The 15501-nt window shown below is 35.5% G+C and overlaps 1 non-coding gene across 1 annotated transcript; it reads right to left on the bottom strand.

Annotated features, from left to right (window-relative positions):
* Positions 1-1535: 1535 nt before the first annotated feature.
* TRNAR-UCG (transfer RNA arginine (anticodon UCG)) lies at positions 1536-1609 on the bottom strand. Its single transcript has one exon. It is a non-coding gene; the product is annotated as a tRNA-Arg (tRNA).
* Between the last annotated feature and the right edge of the window lie 13892 nt (positions 1610-15501).

Here is a 15501-nt window from a genome sequence, read left to right as displayed (position 1 = left end):
ATGTTAATCTCTTCAAGTAGCGACGTTATAAAGAGAGACTAAACACTTTGTTGTCTAGTTTTATACAAACTCTTTATATAGGATACTCGCGTTTACATGTTTTCACATGAATGATTAGGATTCAATCGTTGTAATACTTTACAACTATTGTAACAATTACAAAGTGGGTGTATACGTAGTGTCACCAAGATGAAGTACGCAATCTTATCCATGTACTACAGACTATTTAGGTTATTATTTAAACATGATCCACTTGTATGTCAACCACATAAATGTTTAAGTTACATAAAATAACCATGGACCTTAATTTGTTGGATCGAGTTAATGCAAACTAAATATAAAATGAAATGACACTTTATTTTATTAAATAAATATTTCGTATACAAAACTTACAAACTATGAAACGCACGAGATTTGAGGCCAACACCAATAGGTTCATCAAAATCCAGTAACTAAAAAAAAAAAATATAATAATCAAGATTACATACGTTCAAGAAGTAATCAAGGCTTGAAAACATCAAGCCATTTACAATCCCAAAGATTCAGCCTAAAACTAAAAAGATAAAGAAAACTAAAGAGAACCTTCATAGCTCATGGATGGATCTTCCTCTCCTCCTTGCATGTTAAAAACCCTAAAAATCGACTCATATTTATAGTGGGCCATAGAGGTGTGGCCCTTATCCACCGCGTTGCGGAAAGTGCATCAGAGATGTCATGGCACTGCCCCTCGTCATCGACTTATTTTGGTGTAGTTTGCTTTGTTTTACTTGTTTTGCATTCGTAACATCTCGATGACCTCCTATGCTCGATTCGCCGTCTAAGAACACAATTAATCATTAATATCTGATGACCTCTTTTTTACATTTTACTTTTTTGCATTTTAGTTTATCATGTGAAAATCCCCTCTTTTTTATTGCTTTCCAAGAATAAATTTACCTTAGAGACATTTTATCTTAGGCTCCATGTGCTTCAATTTGGTCTTACTACTCATAGTACCAAGTAGTGAAAGTTCATGATAAAAAATTATAAATGCTATTTGATTGATTGAAGGTCTCTCCATTCATTGATATACCAAATATAAAGTATGTCATTGATTGAAGGTCTTGCCATTCATTGATATACCAAATATAAAGTATGTCACTTAAATTATACTATAACAAAAAGTATATCAAATATACTACTGATATATATGTTGATACATCAAAGAGGGTGAAATTGAAATAATAAAAAACAAAAATGAAATCTAGTATTTTTTTTTTGCTATATTTGTAAATTGAAAAAAACTATTGCTAAATTTACCATTTTAATATTCCTTTTTCACATTATTGTAAATGGCCTGTTTTTAATTTTGTCTCATCATGTCACTATCACTTTGAAAATAAAGTTTCAAGACTCACACCATCCATAACTATGAATTATTAATACCAAATCTTCACGATTTTTCAATTCTAATTACCCATTAACATCATTTCAAAATAATTATATAATATAATTTTTAGAAATCATTTGTTAACAAGTTTAATTTTTTAAATACGCGACCACAGTGGGAGTCAAACCCACGACCTTTTGATCCGAAGTCAAACGCGCTAATCCACTGCGCTATGCGATCATTGGATGAGGTAATAATTGTATTTTTTTAGTTTTCTATTTATGTTTCTTTCCTACTTTCTCATATTTCTAGAAGAAGCACTTGAATTATTAATTAAGTTCTTAAAACAAAATAAGTTTTCAAAAACTACTTTTTCTTACTTTTCAAAATTGGTTTAGTTTCTGAAAACTTTAGTAGAAAGTAATTAACAAAACAAAGAAACTTAAATGTGGAAGTAGTGTTCATATACCTCATATTCAAAAAATAAAAATAAAAAATCAAATGGTTACCAGACAGAATCTTAGTTTATCATAATGAATATATGCAAATTAAAACAAATAGTAAAAAAATTATGCCAATCTGAACATAGCTCAACTTGTTTAAATATATACTCAAGACCTAGATTATAAATGTTATAGTATAAGGGTGTATGGAAGCATGTATACTTAGTTCATTGCCAAATATATAAGAGTTGTATATAGTAATGAATGGACATTGTATGAAGCATGAAACATAGGTTAAATTTATAAGAGTTATAGATATCTAGTTTTGCTTAGCAATGGAAATGGTTTTGGTTGTTTCTTTTATAAGAGTTATCATAGAAATTAGAACTAAAATCAATAAGAAAGACATGTATGCGATCTTAGGCTTGAATCATGTTTAAAAGAGTTTTAAATTTTGATGGAGATAAACCTAAGATCATGGTTCTAATGAGATTAGAAACCTAAGGTTTAACTTTTAATCAGTTTAATAGGATTAAATTGACTAATAAAAGATTAAATATGTAGCAAATCTATCTATAATGGACCTTTTATCTAAGGTAGGTTTTGTCTAGGCTGGGGTACTTAAGCTGATAGAAACGAAACACCCCTACCTGGGAACCTACCTGGAAAAGTGAATTAGATAGATTTGATGCATGCATGGAAATTTAAGGATAGTCCGTTAAAGAGTTTAATGGACTTGACTTGAACTTGTTTAATATCAAAGACAAGAGTTGTTTTTTATCAAATTAAACACACTTAAATAAAATCAGTAGTTGGGTTGTCTAAGTTAATGAACCCCTAAGTAGAACATTCAGTGGGAGGTACTTGGGGTATATAATACTTCATTTAAACTTCTTCACGTTTCTCCCTTTATGTTCACACTGTGAGATCTATCGTCGGCCTCGAAGGACCCTGGTGGTGTCCTTCTAAAGGATGGTGTTTGGGTAGATCAATACCATGGTGAAGGGAGAAAATGTTCATAGTAAGTAGGAGCAGGACGTGTGACAACATATCCCACATTCTCTCTCATTTGGTTGGATAACGTTTCTGTGCATCGTTTCAAGGTACCTTCAGAGTGTCCCCCTATAAGATGGTAGTTTTGCACGACTATTTATCTGATCTCTTGTATAGGATAAAGTCGCTTTAGTCTCTTATCCTAATATGCTTTTTCCCTACGGCGGGTGCATTAGGGCGGGACTCTATGACCGAAGATGAAGGGTTACACTTATGCGGAATTGTTAAAAATTCATAATTATGGACCGAAAAATGATGAATGTTAGAGTCAGTTACAAGAGTTGTTTCTGTCTAATGGTCGAGAATGTCTCATTGTACTGAAAGGGAATTTGATCACCCCACCAGTGACTTTTGTCCTACCTCACTAGGGCATCATTGCGAAATAGATATCTTTTCATTTCGGGTACATGGAAACTATTTTTCTAAAACTAAAATTGGTGTTAAAAGTGGTAATGCATAGACGCATTAAGTCTGTTCATGTTTTTTCAGTAACATAAAAATGGCTATAGCCACATTAGCTCTTTTAAGTGTTGATAAGTTGACTGGCGAGAATTACGCTAGTTGGAAAAACACGATAACTACAATTTTAATCATCGATGTCTTAAGATTCGTCCTTACGGAGAAGTGTCCTCATATGCCGTCTTGGAACACCACTCGAAATGTTTGGGAGGCTTATGAGAGATGGACACGGGCAAACGAGAAGGCCCGAGCTTACATATTGGCCAGTATAAACAACGTTTTGGCCAAAAATCATGAGCTTATGGTCTCGGCGCCTGAGATCATGGAGTCCCTGCAGGGAATGTTTGGACAACCGTTTGGATAGCTCAAGCATGAAGCTCTCAAATGCATCTTCAACTCTAAAATGGAGGAGGGTACATCTGTTCGTGAACACGTTCTGAACATGATGGTCCACTTTAACGTGGCGGAGATGAAAGAGTCGCGCATCGATGAGGGCAGCCAAGTTAGCATCATTCTACACTCGTTGCCAGATAGCTTCCTGCACTTTGTCAATAATGCTATACTGAACAAAATTGACTATATCCTTACCGCTCTCCTCAACGAGTTGCAGACATTCCAATCCTTGCTGAAAAGTAAGGAGAAGATTGTTTGTGAGGTAAATGTTGCTTCATCATCAAAGAAGTTCCATCGAGGTTCGACCTCAGGAACAAAGTCTACACTTTCCACTTGTAACACATTCAAGTGGAATAAGAAGAAGGGTGGTAAGGGGAAGGGGAAAGTGCCTGCTAACTCACATCCTGTCGTTCAGCGGGGAAGGCAACCCGTGTTGGTTGACAAAGTAAAGTGTTTTTGTTGCAACCAGGATAGGCACTGGAAGCGGAACTGTCCTTGCTAGTTGAAGGAGAAGAAGAAGTCTAAGGCCAAGGCAAAACAAAGTAAATATGATTTATTAGTTTTGAAAACTTGTTAATGGAGAATGATGATTCTACCTAGATTATTGACTCTAGGACCACTAATCATGTTTGTTCTTATTTTTAGGGGGATTAGATCCTGGTGGTAACTTGAGGCTGAAGAGATGATGATGCGAGTAGGCACCAGACACGTTATCTTCATTGTGGCGGTGGGAGGACTCCAGTTTATTTTACAGAAGAAAATTATCCTTTTGAATGATGTCTATGTTGTTCCCGAGTTAAAGCTGAACTTAATTTCTGTAAAGTGTCTGATTGAATGTAAATATACTCTTCACTTTTCATTGAATAAAGTGTTTATTTTGAAAGTTGGTGTAGAGATTTGTTCAGCAAAACTGGAAAATAATTAGTATGTGCTAAGGTCATTAGCAACAAATTACCTCCATAACATAGAGATGTTAAAAACTGTCATAACTCAACATGAATGACTTAAGGTTTCTCCTAAGGAAAATGCCCACCTTTGGCACATTCGATTATGACACATCAATCTCAATAGGATTAAGTGGTTGGTGAAGAATGGACTTCTAAGTGAGTTAGAGGAAAATTCTTTACCTATGTGCAAGTCATGCCTTGAAGCCAAAATGACTAAAAGACCTTTTACTAGAAAAGGTTATCAAGCTAAAGAGCCTGAGTTAGTGCATTCCGACCTTTGTGGTCTGATGAATGTGCGAGCTAGGGGAGGCTATGAGTATTTCACTTTTATTGATGATTACTCCCGGTATGGGTATGTTCATTTGAGACAACGAAAGTCAAGATCCTTTGAAAAGTTCAAAGAGTTCAAGACTGAAGTTTAACGCATTCGATAGACGGATTAAAACATTTCGATCAGATCGGGATGGAGAGTTTTTTTATTCTGAGTTCCAGAACTGTAGGATAGAACATGGAATCATTTCCCAACTCTCAGTGCCTGGTACACCTTAGTAAAATGGTGTATAGGAGATGATGAGTTACGCTTCCTTATCGGACTCATTTTGGAGTTTTGCAGTAGAGACTCCAGCTTATATCGTCAACTGCGTTCCTTCCAAGAGTGTTGCCAAAACACCTTTGGAGTTTTGGAACGAGCGTAAAGTTAGTTTGCGTCACTTCCGCATATGGGGTTGCCTAGCACATGTGCTTGTGGCTAATCCAAAGATACTGGAAGCACTTCGAGGTTGTGCCTATTTATAGGCTACCCCAAAGGTACACGAGGGGGTTTATTTTATTATCCTAAGGAAAACAAGGTGTTTATGTCGATAAACGCTACTTTCCTGGAGGAGAATCATGTGAGGGAGCATAGTCCTCGTAGTAAGATCGTGCTGCGTGAACTTTCCAACGAAACTACTGAAACTTCAACATGAGTTGTTAAAAGGCCTACTCCATCAGCAAGAGTTGTTGATGGAACTTCATCCGTAGGTCCGATCCACCTCAAGAGTTGGGGGAAATTTGACGTAGTGGGAGGGTTGCGAACCCGCTTATACGCTATATGGATTTCCCTGAAATCCTGGCTATGGTAGCCGATGGCGAGGTTGAGGATCTGTTATCTTATCAGAAGGAAATGGAGGATGTTGATCGGAATGAATGGGTCAAAGCCATGGATCTCAAGATGAAGTCTATGTATTCCAACTCAATATGGGATCTTGTAGATCATCTTGATGGGGTAAAACCTATCAGTTGTAAATGGATCTACAAGAGGAAACGAGGTGCTGATGGGAATGTACAAACCTTCAAGGCTAGACTTGTAGCAAAGGATTATACCTAGGTGAAGGAAGTCGACTATGAGGAGACTTTCTCGCCTGTTGCCATGTTGAAGTCTATCCGCATCCTCCTGTCCATTGCCTCATATTATGACTATGAGATATGGCAAATGGATGTCAAGACTACCTTTCTTAATAGTAATCTTGAGGAGACCATTTATATGGTGCAGCCTGAGGGATTCATAGCCCAATGTCAAGAACAAAGAGTTTGCAAACTGAACTGTTCCATTTATGGGCTGAAATAGGCATCTCAATCTTGGAACATTCGGTTTGATACTGCGATCAAATGGTACAGCTTTGACCAAAACGTTAATGATCCTTGTGTCTACAAGAAAATCATCAACAGTTCAGTAGTTTTCCTAGTGTTGTATGTAGACGATATCCTACTCATAGGGAATGATGTAGGTTTATTGACTTCAGTTAAGAACTGGCTAGCGACCCAATTCCAAATGAAAGATTTGGTAGAGGCTCAGTTTGTTCTTGGTATTCAGATCTTTAAGGATCGAAAGAACAAAGTGCTCGCGCTGTCTCAAGCATCGTACATTAACAAGATGTTGCTCAAGTAATCGATGCAGAACTCCAAAAAGGGCCTACTGTCTTTTTGGCATGGAGTTACATTGTCTAAGAAAATATGTCCTAAGACACCTCAAGAGGTTGAGAAAATGAGACGAGTCACCTATGCATCTGTCGTTGACAGTTTGATGTATGCGATGATGTGTACTCGACTGGACATCTGCTACGCTGTAGGGATAGTCAGTAGATATCAGTCTAATCTAGGACAGGGTCACTAGACCACCGTCAAGAACATCTTTAAGTATCTTCGAAGACCGAGGGACTACATGCTCGTGTATGGATCTAAGGATTTGATCCTTACTAGATACACGAAGTCTGACTTTCAGATTGATAAGGATTCTCAGAAATCCACTTCCGGCTCAGTGTTCACTCTTAATGGAGGAGCTTTAGTATAGCGAAGCACTAAGCAGGAGTACATCACAGACTCGATGATGGAGGCCGAGTATGTAGCGGCTTGTGAAGCTGTTAAAGAGGTCGTTTGGCTCAGGAAGTTCCTGAGTGATCAGGAAATTGTTCCAGACATGTCAGGCCCATCACTTTTTATTGTGATAATGGTAGTACTGTGGCGAACTCTAGGGAGCGTAGGAGTCACAAGCACGACAAATATGTTGAGCAAAAGTATCATCTCATCTGCGAGATAGTGCATCGAGAGGACATGATAGTCAGAAGATCGCTTTAGAGCACAACGTTGCTCACTCGTTTACGAAGGCTCTCACGGCTATAGTTTTTTAAGGTCACCTTCAAAGCTTGGGTTTATAGGATCGCCCGCAGCTGGGCTAGGGCAAGTGGGAGATTTTTTTGTACTGGGTCTTAGTGACCTAGTTTATTGTTTTTTACTTGTTTTTATCTTGTACACCCACTCACTTTAGGACAAGTGGGAGATTTTTGGGGTTGATGCCCTAAACTCTCGTAGGATCCTGTAGCTTGTAAACACCTGTATGAACAAATGCTTGCGATATAATAATATGAGATATTTTATTCACTGTTATCTATGAAATATGAGATATTTTATTTGCATTTACCACAAACAAATAAACTAAGATCCCTGGTTTTCATTGTAACTTAAGCGTGTATGTGGAGACATACAAGTGGATCATGCCTTAAGTGATAACCTAAATGGTCTGTAGTATATGGATAAAGGAACGAAACCTTATCCTGGTGAAACTATGGATACGGCTTGCTTTGTAAATGTTACAAATCTTAAAAAGTACTATAGATGGTCTGATCCTGATCATTCATGTGGAGACATGCGAGCAGAGGTGTTCTATACAAAAGAGTTTGTATAAGACCGGACCACGAAGTGTTTAGTCTCGTTATATAACACCATTCATGACAGAGATTTTCATTTCACTAGGATGACCATAAGTAACATGACCTTAATCCTGAGTGAGTTGAGAACTCTTACCTATGAGGGCGATCCTTTGATTTGAATGGGTGTGAGTAGCTAGATTGCCGACTCAAGCCTACTATTTTGGGGTTTCGTCTAATTGGGGAGCTGGGAACTCAATTACATAAGATGAAATTTACTCATTCTTGAAGCAGGGGTAAATAGCTAGATTGCTCCCTTAAGGGCTGATTCCGAGGCTTGAACGACGTGGCGCCACACACCTTCTCATGGCCCGAGAGGTGTCCACTCATAGTAAGACTATGATGTATTGTTTATTAGAGAAATCAGTGGTACTTAAGGAGATAGATGTAATTACAAGGACAAAAAGGTAAATTGGCCCAACTATACTTACGAGCGATCTGTGAAGGGCTATCGTACTATTGATTGGTTATATTCGATGGACACAGAAATATATCTGTAGTAAGAAGAGTGCAGCTGTAGATCTTTAGTGGAGTGCCCGATAGTTAACAGATGGTGGATCTCGTGATTAAAGAGTTTAGTCAGCTATTCATGTACCGTTGGAGCTTCAAGCTACAAGTCCATAAGATCCTCTTGGTAGCTCAATGGACTCAAATTGAGAACCAATTTTTGGGTCAGTTTCAAGTGTTCAAATTGACAAGAGGGAGTTTGATTATATATGATATAATTAAACAGGTTCAATTATATGTGATATAATTGATATGATGTATGAGATACATTAGTTGGAGGATTGTAATATAAATATGATTTATATTGAATAAAGGAGAAAAGAACTATGGTTTAAATGTTACATATGATGTGATATTAAAACTATAGGTTATAAATATATTATGATAAGTTAGTTATTATTATATGATAATTGTGGGTAATTTTCTCTTTTAACCGTGCATGAAAATGGGAGGTTATGATCAATTTTCATAACAGAAGGATAAAATGAAATATGTTTTTCATTTTGTGAATAATCGCTTCATTAGTAATCTATTTGATCGTTTACTCATGAGAGCGTATACGATACGCCTCACGAGAGACTAAACGACAACGACAGATTTACTAACCGATTGTGTATAGCGAGATTTCTAAACGATTGTGTATAGCGAGAGACTAAATGACAACGAGAGATTTATTAAACAATCGTTTAGAGTGAGATTTACTAAACGATCATGTAAACAATCTGAGCGAGAGACTAAGCGATCATGTAGATGATTCTCAGGAGAGCAAGATTTACTGAACGATCAAGTATCTTCTGTGTCTATATGATAGACCTTCTCCTACTTACTTAATCATTTAGTTCGGTTGTTGCCTTCTTCCATCCCACTACCAAATCTAATAGAGCCCATATCTCCTGGATTCTCACTTCGAGAATACCAAGGTTGTCGAGTGGTTATGTCGAAAGGATCGTGTTCGAGGAGAAATTTTTTCGTGATCTAAGTGACAACGAAAGATTGGCTAGATGATCTGAGCGACAGTGAGAGGTTGTTGTTCCAGTGATCACGAGAGCGAGAGATTCACAGACAAAGGTTGCTTCAAAGGTATATCTCTCGTTCCTTTTGTTTTTAACGAAGAAAGCATGTTGTAATTATTCTAAGGTACATAACTATTCTGTATGTTTGTGAATGCTTTTAATTCTGTCACAATAGACTTGGAAAGATCTTGTTTCCGCTCATGGGTTCTCTTTGTTTAGAGTTCCTTCGCTCCTTTCTACATTTTAATTTTATGCATTTTAGTTTATCAGGTCAAAATCCCTTCTTTTTTATTGCTTTCCAAAAATAAATTTGCCTTAGAGAGATTTTATCTTAGGCTCTGTGTGCTTCAATTTGGTCTTACTACTGATACTATATAGTAGTGAAAGTTCATGATAAAAAATTATGAATGCTTTTTGATCGATTGAAGATCTCTCCATTCACTGATATACAAAATAAAAAGTATGTTACTTAAATTATACTCTAAGCAAAAAGTATATCAAATATACTACTGATATATATGCTAATATATCAAAGAGGGTAAAATTGAAATAATAAAAAACAAAAATAAAATGTAGTATTTTTTTTGCTATATTTGTAAATTGAAAAAAAAAAACTATTGGTAATTTTACCATTTTAATATTCTTTTTTTAGATTATTGCAAATGGCCCATTCTTAATTTTGTCTCATCATGTCATTATCACTTTGAAAATAATGTTTTGAGATTACGTATAAATAATTCATAATTAGAGGAAATACAATCGATAGTGCCTTAACTATGAAGGGAAGTCGTGTGAACTGACTCTCTCCGTTGGCACCCAAGAGCGTTATATATCTTGAGCACAAACTGTGAGATCATCTTTGTTTAGTTGGAGTTCAATGCATTAAAAAATAAAAAGAAAAAAACATAATTATGGGAAAAAAAAATGTCACGAGATTTGGTATAAGCAAATGACAGAGTCGTATTTTCATTGTCCCCTCTGTCCTTGACCAAATATTAATTGCAATTTTAATTCACTTGGTTATGACTTATCAATAATAGACCTATGAATTATTAATACAAGTATTCATGATTTTTCAAGTCTAATTACCCATTAACATCAATTCAAAATTATATAATATAGTTTTTTAGTCCTCATTTTTAACAATTTTAACTTTTTAATAAGCGACTACAGTGGAAGTGGAATCCACGACCTATTGATTTGAAGTCAAACGTGCTAATCTAATGCACTATGCGGTCATTTGATGAGGTAATAATTTTATTTTTTTATTTTTTATTTATCTTTATTTTCTTCTTTCATGATTCTCATATTTCTTGAAAAAACACTTGAATTATTAATTAAGTTCTTAAAACAGAAAAAGTTTTCGAAAACTACTTTTTCTTAATTTTCAAAATTGGTTAGTTTTTGAAAACTTTAGTAGAAATTAATTAACAAAACAAATAAACTTATATATAGAAGTAGTATTTATACACGTTACTTTAAAAAAACAAAAAATAAAATAAAATGACTACCGGATAGAATCTTAATTTATCATAATGACTATACTCAAATGAGAACAAATAATAAAAACAATTGTGCCAATCTGAACATAATTCAACTTGTTTAAACATATACTCAAGACCAAGATATTAGGGTTATGAATCCACTGCGATGGTTTGTTGATCTAAATTGGCACCCATTTTGATACTCCACATTTAATAAAAGTCCTATGTGGTAATTGAAGTATAAGAACTTATATTATCTTTCTTGAAGTATAAGAACTTATATTTCAAACCAAGACAATGTCTCTCCATGATTTGAGCTTGGTTGGTCCACGGGTCCGGTCCTTGGGTCTGATTAGTTGGACTTGGACTTGGTTAGTTCATAGCCTGACCTTTGGGCCCAATTAGTTGGATTTGGGCTTGATTTGACATCCGGGTCAAACCCATTTCTGGGCTTAGTTGGACTTTAACCCAAATAATTATATAAATTGGGTCAAATTAATCTTATTTGATTCAATTGTCATGATGAAACTACGTGGCGTCATTGGAATTTATCTTCACCTTCAATTTGGGACACATATCAACTCCTAATTGGTCCAAAATTTGAAGATTTGAAATTTCGTCATTAATTTAGTAAACGACGTGGCAATTTTTTATTGGTCTAAAATTTCTTATTCAACAAATGCCCAATTTTCGAGATTTATGCACATATATGAGTGGATGAATCTTAAAAAATATAAAGTTGGAATCAAAATTAAAAAATATTTGTTCTTGAATTTGATCTCAACTTATTTTGTCAAACTATGAATTTAGTGCATAAGCTTAACTCGAATTTAGGATAAAATTTGGAATATGGCCAAATTTTAATATGAGATTTTACCCCAATTTGATTTGAAAATAGTGATAAGAACCTAAAATCGGATGAATTTGATATAAAATTTGGAAGATGCCAAAATTTAAATTTTACATCAATTTGAGAATTTATCCTTAATTTACATTGACTTGAGGAAAAAAGTCTAAATTTTGATGATTTAGATTTGGGATAAAATTTGGAATTTGTCCGAATTTTAATTTGAGATTTTATATACAATTTAATCTCAAAGTTGAACAATTTGTTTTTTTTAATAAAATTTGGAATATGACCAAATTTTAATTTAGGATTTTATCACAATTTGATTTGGAAATAGGATAAAAGTTAAACTTGATTTGAATTTGCAATAAAACTTGGAATATGAAAAAAAATTTGCTTCAAGGATAAAAGACTAAATTTGAATGATTTGAACTTGGGACAAAATTTGGAATATGATCAAATTTTAACTTGACATTTTATTCGAAATTTAATATAAAATTTAAACAACTTCAATTTGGATAAAATTTGGAATATGACCAAATTTTAATTTAAAATAAATTTGAGATTTTACCCTCAATTTAATTTGGATTGAGGATAAAAGCTAAATTTGATTTGAATATGAGATAAAATTTGGAATATGCTCAAATTTAAAATTGATGTAAATGGATTTTGATATCATTTGATGTTAGGCTAATATATTCAAACCCATCAAGAATCTTAAATTCAAATTTAAAAGATAAGATATTTTGATTCAAATCTTATGAAAATCTTTTAGAAAGATAAGATTTTTGTAGGAAACCCAACTTATATTAGGAATTTGAGCCCATCTTGATCTCTAAAAATAGGGCTCACCACATACATCTTTCTTTTTTCCCCTTCTTTTTGTTGCTTTTTTTTTTTTTCCTGCTTTCTTTTCCTTTTCTTGTTTTTTCTTGTTTTTTTCCTCATATACTTTCCCCACCCCCCCGATTTCCTTTTTTGGTTTATAGGAGCTACACTTACTCAATCGAGGGAGTAATCCTTTTCTTTTTTGCCATTCATCAGTATTTTTTTTTGCAAAAGATGAGTTTTTTTATCACTATTATTTATTTTTGTTTACAGCAATGGCCCATTGCATGACCATCTCCTTGACACACATAGGGATGACCCCGAAAATGTCTAGATAACCCTATTATACAACCACTTCTTGATCAACCTGGAGATGACCTCAGAAAAGTCTAACAACCCCCATTTGATCAACATAAGGATGACCTTGGAAAGGTCTGCTGTATTATATCGCCCCTTCTCGATCAACATGCGAATGACCTCAGAAAGGTTTAACAACCCTCATTTGATCAACATAGGGATGACTTCGAAAAGGCCTGCCCTATTATATCTCGATCAACATGGAGATGACCCCAGAAAGGTCTAACAATCCCCATTTAATTCACATAGGGATGACCCTGGAAAGGTATACCCTATTATATTGTCATTTCTTGATCAACATAAGGAAGAGCCCAGAACGGTCTGAACAACCCTATTACATCGTGCTTCTTGATCAACATAGAGATGACTTCGAAAAGGTCTAAACAACCCTACATCACTTCTCGATCAACATAGGGATGGCCCTAAAAAGATCTAAAAAATCCTATTACATCATCACTTCTCGATCAACATATGGATGACCTCAGAAAGGCCTAACAACCCTATTTGATCAACATAAAGATGACCTCGAAAAGGTCTAAACAACCCTATTACATCACTTCTTGCTTAAAATAGGAATGACCCCAAAAAGGTTTAACGACCCTATTTAATCAACATAGGGATGACCCCGGAAAAGTCTAAACAACTTTAATCGTCATTTCTTGACCAACATAGGGATGAACCTGGAAAGGTCTAACAACCCTATTTGATCAATATAGGGATGACCCTGAAAAGGTCTAAACAACCCTATTACATCACTTCTTCATCCGACAGTGAAGATAAGGCAAATATGCCATTGAGCTTTGAAGAAGAGGTTGATATGCCATCAAGCTTTGAAGATGGGGAGAATATGCCATCAAGCTTTTGAGTGGAGTCGAGTGGACCAGATCGTATATGAGGCGAAGCTAGGAGGATTAGAGTTTTTCTAGCATATGAGGCAGAGCCATACCAACATTTTTTAAGAGGAGGTGAAGCTGCACCAACATTTTGTAGAAGAAGTGAAGTTACACTAACATTTTTAGGGAGGAAGCAAAATCGCACCAATATTTTGGAGAATGAGAAAAGTTGCACCAACATTTTGGAGAAGGAAAAAAGTTGCACTAATTTTTTGAAGAAGGAGTGAAGCATCCAAACCTAACTTCGAAGAGGAAATGGTGAAGCCTTCGGACTTGAAGATGGGAGAGCATCGACGAGGCCTCTGAACTTGAAGATGGAAGAGCATCGATGAAGCCTCTAAACTTGAAGATAGAGGATCATCAACAAAGCCTTCGAACTTGAAAATGGAAGAGTGTCGATGAAACCACTGAAATTGAAGATGAAAAGCATTGACGAAGCCTCTAAACTTGAAAATGGAGGAGTATCGACGAAGCCTCTGAATTTGAAGATAGAGGAGCACCGAAGAAGCTATTGAACTTGAAGATTGAGAAGTATCGATGAAGCCTTTGAACTTGAAGATGGAGGGGCATCGAAGAAACCTCTGAACGTTAACATGGAAAAGCATCGATGAAGCCTCTAAACTTGAAAATGGAGAAGCATCGATGAAGCCTCTGAGCTTGAAGATAGAGAAGCATCGACGGAGCCTCTAAACTTGAAGATGGAGAAGCATCAACGGAGCCTCTAAACTTGAAGATGGGGAAGCATCAGATGAAGCCTCTTAACTAGAAGATGGAGAAGCATCGGCGAAGCCTCTGAACTTAAAGATTGAAGAGCACGGACAAAGCCTCTGAACTTGAAGATGGAGAAGCACCAACGAAGCCTCTGAACTTAAAGATAGAGGGCACCGATAAAACCTCTGAACTTGAAGAAGAAACACCAACAAAGCCTCTGAACTTAAAGATGGAGGGCACCGATAAAACCTCTGAACTTGAAGATAGAGAAGCACCAATGAAGCCTCTGAGCTTTAAATTTGATGAAGCATTGAAAAATCCTTAAAACTTGAATTTGAAGAAGCATTGGTCAAGCATTCGAACTTGAATTTAAAGAAACATCATAATAACTTCTAAACTTGATATTGAAGAACATCTATAGCTAAAGATAAAGAGTCTAACACTGCTTCTTTGTTTAAGTGAGCGAAAAGATGATTGAATTTTCTAGCATAACCTTATTATACACATCCAACCACTGTAGTATCATGCAAACAACATACATCTTCAATTTGTTGTGTTATCCCTAGTAGGGATGAACATCTTCAATTTGTTGTGTTGTCCCCAGTAGGGATGAACATCTTCAAGTTGTTGTGTTTTCCCAGTGGAGATGAACAACATCAATTTTTTCCCTTTTATATCGCCACACATAGGGTGATTATGCCACTTCTTCATGGATTGAACTTAAATTTCTTTAAGTTGCCTATGTACCCTTGAAGAAAGAGATCAAGCCATAAAGTTGGGGAGGGATATTTTTTTTGCTTTTTCTTCTTTTTGTCTGAACAGAACTCAAAGTTTCCTTCAAGTTGCCTATGTATCCTTTAAAATGATAGGGATCAAGTCATAGCATAGTTAAATAACTTTTTTGGTCGTTCACCTTTTAAACTCACGCGAGCTAGAAGCAACATGCAGTTTAGCC

Source organism: Benincasa hispida, chromosome 7 (assembly GCF_027475165.1).
Source record: "Benincasa hispida cultivar pf3 chromosome 7, pf3_genome.v1.1, whole genome shotgun sequence".
Lineage (NCBI taxonomy): Eukaryota > Viridiplantae > Streptophyta > Magnoliopsida > Cucurbitales > Cucurbitaceae > Benincasa > Benincasa hispida.
Note: the sequence above shows the minus strand (reverse complement) of the source record. Positions and strands in the feature narration are given on the sequence as shown.